Source organism: Mchenga conophoros, linkage group LG14 (genome assembly GCF_057382185.1).
Source record: "Mchenga conophoros isolate Kocher_MC1m ecotype Shallow Benthic linkage group LG14, M_conophoros_male_GT1.1, whole genome shotgun sequence".
NCBI classification, from domain to species: domain Eukaryota; kingdom Metazoa; phylum Chordata; class Actinopteri; order Cichliformes; family Cichlidae; genus Mchenga; species Mchenga conophoros.
Genome location: NC_140539.1, coordinates 7,009,901 through 7,015,900, shown reverse-complemented (window position 1 = coordinate 7,015,900; position 6,000 = coordinate 7,009,901). Strand labels below are relative to the sequence as shown.

The 6,000-nt window shown below is 41.9% G+C and overlaps 1 protein-coding gene across 4 annotated transcripts in view; it reads left to right on the top strand.

The window, feature by feature from the left end:
* The first annotated feature begins 254 nt into the window (after positions 1–254).
* Positions 255–6,000, top strand: part of ecel1 (endothelin converting enzyme-like 1) — a 55,921-nt gene continuing 50,175 nt past the window's right edge. For all 4 annotated transcript variants that reach the window (XM_085244956.1, XM_085244955.1, XM_085244957.1 and 1 more), the window contains exon 1: positions 255–426. The gene's annotated coding sequence lies outside the window, so the exon portion shown is untranslated. The remainder of the gene's footprint in view (positions 427–6,000) is intronic.

The window sequence follows — 6,000 nt, the reverse complement described above, 5'->3', positions numbered from 1 at the left end:
GAAAATGTACCGAGTGTGCTTCTGGTTTTATAATCACTCACCGGAGTAGTGATTATTTAAAAGTAGCGCCAATTAGAGAAAATGTTAAGTGGACTAAAGGAGGAACATCTGTTTGTGCCTAAGTGTTGATGTGTGTGTCTGTGTGGACCTTTTCTCGTTAATGGACCCCCTCCTCTTTCTCTTCTCTCTCTCCTCTCTCTCTCTCTCTCTTTCCTCCATACATCGGAGGCTGTGAGCTGCAGCGGCAGCAGAACGCGGTGCGGATCCCGGTGTGTGCCGATGTCCGGAGGAGGAGTTGGGGGGGGGAGTCGGATAATCTAGCCAGATCCTTCAGAGGAGTGGATCTCTTCCCTTCACACACACACATGCAGTAGCGTGTTTTTTTTTTTTACACTCCCAGCAGGGATTTTAATTGACTCACCACAGGTAAGATCTTTTCTTGCACAAGTTTCCATCAGTCTGCGGATATCCACACCTCTAATGAGCGTTCTGAAACTGCTCCTCCCTCAAAGAGCCAGCCAGGGCGCACCGTATGTGTATGTGACGGCAGGCTGGGACCAGGGGGCTGGGTGGTTCTTATGATTCCAAATCTGATCATTTTGTGTGTTTTCTGAATTACGGAGAGCGAGGATAGGGCGGGAAAGTGCCACAGATTGACTTGGGAATCACGTCCAAGTAAGACACCCTTTCAGTGAGAAGTCTGCGCTTTCGCCATGCACGTGTGCTCCTAGTTCGCGGTGTGTCTGTGCGAACGTGGCCAGAAGTTTTGGTGGGCAAAAGTAAAAAGAGAGAAATTGATGCGCGAGATGCTGCGCGTGGAAGAGACTTTAATTGGCTGCTGACTGAGTGCATTATTTTCCGGTCGAACGACGTGCGCTGGTCCGACAGGTCCGCGTGCCTCGCTGGCTCTAAATGCTGCCCGTATTTCCGGCTGAAATTAACAACGTGCACAAACTTACTAAGGAATAAACTTGGGAATAAATGACATGTGTATGCGTTCTCCTCGCGCACTCACAGCAGTTCATTCTGTGTCTTTACGCACTTTTTACTCACTTTTCGCAACGCCAGAAAGTTTTATTTGAATTAGCGCCTCTGTGCCAACAGCCACCCTGCAGACAGAGGTCTATACATGAGAGAAACTGCTCTGCTCTGGTCAGAATTTTCCATCTAAAATCATAAAAAACATTTAAAAAAAATCGTTTTTCTATAATGAAAATCTGGCACCATGAAGCACGATTTAATTTATTTGTTTATTTATTGTAGTTTAATTCTTTAAAAATATTGGTTCTTGGTTCTTTTCAGCGAAATCCACCAAAACTGCCTAACTAATAAAATAAAGCAGATCAAATAAATGTTTGCCTAGATCAAATTAAAACTGTAATAATCCTGATGTTTGAACTGTAGTTTGGCACAGTGCTGGAAAAGGAGAGCTTGGGGACTCATTAAAGATAATAGAGTTACAGTATGTGAGCACTTCATTCCTGCCAATGTGTATGTGAGAGAGAGAGAGAGAGAGAGCAGGGGGTGGGGTGGGGGCTACTTAATTTTTCTTCAGGATGACTCAAACTCATCTGTTTTAATAATAAAATAAGAATAAGGAGCCCAGTGTGTTCCTTAAAAAAAAAAGTTCTCCAGTAAGTCTGATGTGGGACATTTACTCCGTATACACAACACACATAGTTTTTAAAAGCAGCACAAAGGAGGCTTTGCTTGGGTACATGTCTAAGTCCCGTTACACTGCAGGACCCTTGAGCTGTGTGTCCAAATCTGTAGCCCATACAAACGCACCGCAGCACTATACCCTTGCCTCTGGCGACCGGCGATAAGGCTGGCTTCCACGCTGAACCTTCAGAGCACCGTGAAGCTTTTGGGGCAGGCTCTGTGACCACTTTGATTAAGGGATAATAAGTCCATTTATAGAATGCTTTCAGGTGACGTAACTTTCCCGAGCAGAGATAAAAGTGGCGGGGAGAGGAGAGGGTGCCGCTAAGCTGTTATTTCTGGGCAACACTAAATATCCTCACAAACTACAGTGAAGGTGCGGCAGGAAGTTTGTTCTGTGTCAATTTGTATTAATATGAAGGCAAGGTGGGTAAAAAGCAGCATCCGGAGTATGGTTTAGTTTTGTGGAAGACAAGTATCTCAAAATCCTGTGCCAAAAAAAAGTTTTCAGCTAGGAAATGAATATGAGGGTGTAGCTCTTTATGTATTTGTCGGTGGGGTCACTATTTTGCTGCCATTTGTTAATGGGTGAATGCATAACACTGGCAGAGCCAGTATTTATGGTTTTAATCTTGATGGTCTTCCTAGCAATCGTTTAAGCAACTTCGCAGCTCTGATGCCAGCCGATGTTTGCCCCAGGTGACATTCCATCTCGCTAGCAGCAAATCTGTCTGCCTCCTTGGACCACGGGGAACACTTTAGATCTGTTGATGTGTTAGTACAGCTCACGCTGATACACAATGAGCATTTGATATGCTCGTTTTAGGAAATGAGGAGTAAATAAATCTACACCAGTAAAATTGCCTGTCCACATTACTGAAATCAGTTAACTCACACCAGTAACTCCACATTCCAAGCCCAGTAGTACTTTGATCCATCTACAGTGGTGTGAACCTGACCCTGATATGATTGGAAGCCTCTGCTTATTGATTATGCATTGAGCTCCTCTCAAGGATTTATTATTAGCGGTGAGAAAAGCAATGGGAAGGTCCATGCAACCTTCTGAGTCTGCAGTTTGCTTAAAGGACAACTTCATAACTTTAAAATTGGCTCCGTGGTCCTGACAGTTCACCCATGAGGGCATTCACGGAACCGCAGTTTTATATGTAAACCCTAGCACCTATACAAAAGCAGTTTTCTGTGCACACATCACTGAAGCATCTTTCTTACCAGCAAAACCTGGAATCAGAAACGGATCCACCTAAGCGCCGGGATATACTCAGTCAGAGTTAGTTTGTACAGCATGTTGCCTGGACACAGTGGAAATCAAATGTGTTCACAGCTGGCTCAAATCACCCTCAAAAAGAAGGAATAGACACTTAAAACAGACCTATTATGCTCGATTTAAACACCATGGTTTTATTCATGGTTTTATTCCTGGACTGTTAGAATTGCAAGATTCTGTCCTTTCTTATAAAAGACGTGCTTTTTTTTTTTTTTTTTGGCCTTTTTTGGCCCCTCAGTTCCCAGTCAGTTACAGTAGGTCGCTGCCCCACCCTTAGCCTCAAAAAGGGATTTCTTCATCCCCACCACTGCAAAGTGCATGCTTCTAGAGGACAACAAGATAGTTGATGTGCTCTCTTTAATGTATCGTCTTTACTTTATATTATGAAGTGCCTTGGGACGAATGCTGTTACCTAAATGGAACTAGATTGAATTAAAGTTCAGATTAATCTTCAGCAATTTCATACTGGGCCTTGGTACATCCCCACAGTTCATCTACTCTCTGAAACACGCCATTTCTCAGACTGCTGGTTTACTTGTGGTTCCTAAGATATTTAAAAGTAGAATGGGAGGCTGTGATTTGCTGTGATTTGGCTCTTTACAAAAACTGAATTGAATTGAATTTTATCCCCTCTATCTTGAAGCTAAGAGTTGGAAGGAAGGTGGGTGTGACTTCTGTGCTCGTAGTTAGAGCTGTGTGCCTTAGATGGCCATATTAAGAAAAACCTCTCTCTGTGATGTCATAAAGGTCCAAGTGAAGAAAAAACTGTCTGAAATGAGTGTTTTATAGAAAGTTGTAGAAATAGCTGTTTGGCAAATTTTGAAAACTAGAACTATAGTAGTTCTGACAGAATAAGCGTGTGTTAGCTTAATGTCCCCTTAAGTAAGATCCCAGTACTAGAAATGGTACCAGATCACTCTTAGAGAACCACAGCTATCAGAAAACAAAAGGCTATATTTTCCTTATAAGATTTAAGGGAAATATTTGACCAGTGACATGGTGCTATGCATCTGCATGGGTGTGCTTTTGTTACATGGATGGAAAGTGTGTGAGTGAGGAAAAAGAAAGGGTGTGTGTGTGTGTGTGTGTGTGTGTGTGTCTGCTGCTGTGTTAGTATACCTCTCAGATATTAGGCCCTGTCATGTTCGATAAATAGCCATTTATCACACATGCCTTTCTCTGCGATGGTACCCGCAAGATCCAATCCATTAGCCATAAGCTGGATGTCCACTCAGTGTGTGATGGTGTGTGTGCACATGTGAGTGTGTGTGTCATAATTTATTATAACGCATAAGGAATTGTGACACAAAGAAGATGTGTATGTGTGTTCGTGTCTGTAGCTGAAAGAGAGAAGGGGAGAACTTGCAGGAGGAGATTGTGTGGTATATAATTTTAACAATAATTTGATTTTATTTACATTATAATAAATTATGTGCATGAAGTGCAAGAGGGTAATAGTGATCAGTTACAGTTTTATAGATCCAGCATGTTTATGGTGTGCGTGTGTGTGTGTGACAAAGCAGAAGGTTGATGGATGATAAGTTACATTGATAGTGACACTGCACAGAGACACACAATACTTGGCTTTCACTTTCACCCTGTTTTTTCTCCTCTTTCAGCTCACTCTAGTTTGTTCACATCTCTGTGCACTGCACTAACCACCTGCCAGCTTTGCGCTGCACTAGAAAGGCTGAGAGGTTGATGATATCCCCTCCAGCCCCCAGACAAGCTTTAGGGGTCATCTTTACCTTAGTAATATTTTCTGGAAATATTAGATTCAATTTCACTGTTATGCAGATGACACACAGCTCTATTTCTCTTCCCACTTCTGCTCACCCATCCACATCCATTTCTGAACATTTAAATGCAAGTAAAGTTTGGTTTACACACAATTTTCTTAAACTTAATGGTAATAAAACTGAACACCAATTTTGCACCGTCTAAGTCTTATAACTTTTTTAAATGTCTATTGATACCTCTGTTGTCATACCTTCCCCTCGGGTTAAGAGTTTGGGTATCATCCTTGACAGTAGTCTTTCCATCACGGCACATAAACAATATCACCTGGTCTGCCTACCTTCATCTTCACAATAATAACCCCTTTGTTCCTCACTTATTCTCCACAGCCATACCTGTCAATGCTCTTGTCCAGAGGTGTGGACTCGAGTCACATGACTTGGACTCGAGTCAGACTCGAGTCATTAATTTTATGACTTTAGACTTGACTTGAAAAAATGTTCTAAGACTTGTGACTTGACTTGGACTTTTACACCAATGACTTGGGACTTGAATTGGACTTGAACCGGTTTACTTGAAAAGACTTGATATTTTACCCCAAATATAAAATTTAACACGCATATTATATAGAGATTGAAAATGTGACGTCATTCACGGGTAGAACCGCAAAGGATTCTGGGAACTCGTGGCAAGCGGTACTAGCGCACGCAGGCTTTCAATTAAAATCAGTCACACAGCGATAAAAAGAAACACAAAAATGTCAAGAAGCTGTTGTATTATTAACTGCAATAGCCGGTCGCATGACAGCCACGGGAAGCCGACGGGTAAAGAGATCGGTTGTTATCGGATTATGTCGTTGAAGAGAAATTGTTCGAGCCATGTTTCCGAAGTAACAAAGAGGCGACTGGATTGCAGCCATTCAAAGATCAAATATAACGTCCTAGAACCCTCCAGCTCACAGGTTAGTCTGCTCCAAGCATTTACACAAAGGTCAGTCTGCTGTTGTAGTTAATGCGTCATTTTTCTTAACATAATTGGTGATATAGGTTACAAGCAAGTCTGGCGCTGAACAGAAATTGTCGCGCTATGCTCCTTTGTTTATTGTGCATAAATAGTGAATTGTCCTGACACAATATTGCGTTTCGCTTCTGTTATTATGGTACATTGACAAAAACATATACTTTTATTCACAGGATAAAACAGTTGTTTTGTATCACTAATTGCCCAGTACGATTACAGCATACAATATTATTGTCACTGCTACATTTCTGTGATGCTACCAGAAATTATTTCCACTACTAATTAATTACCGTTGA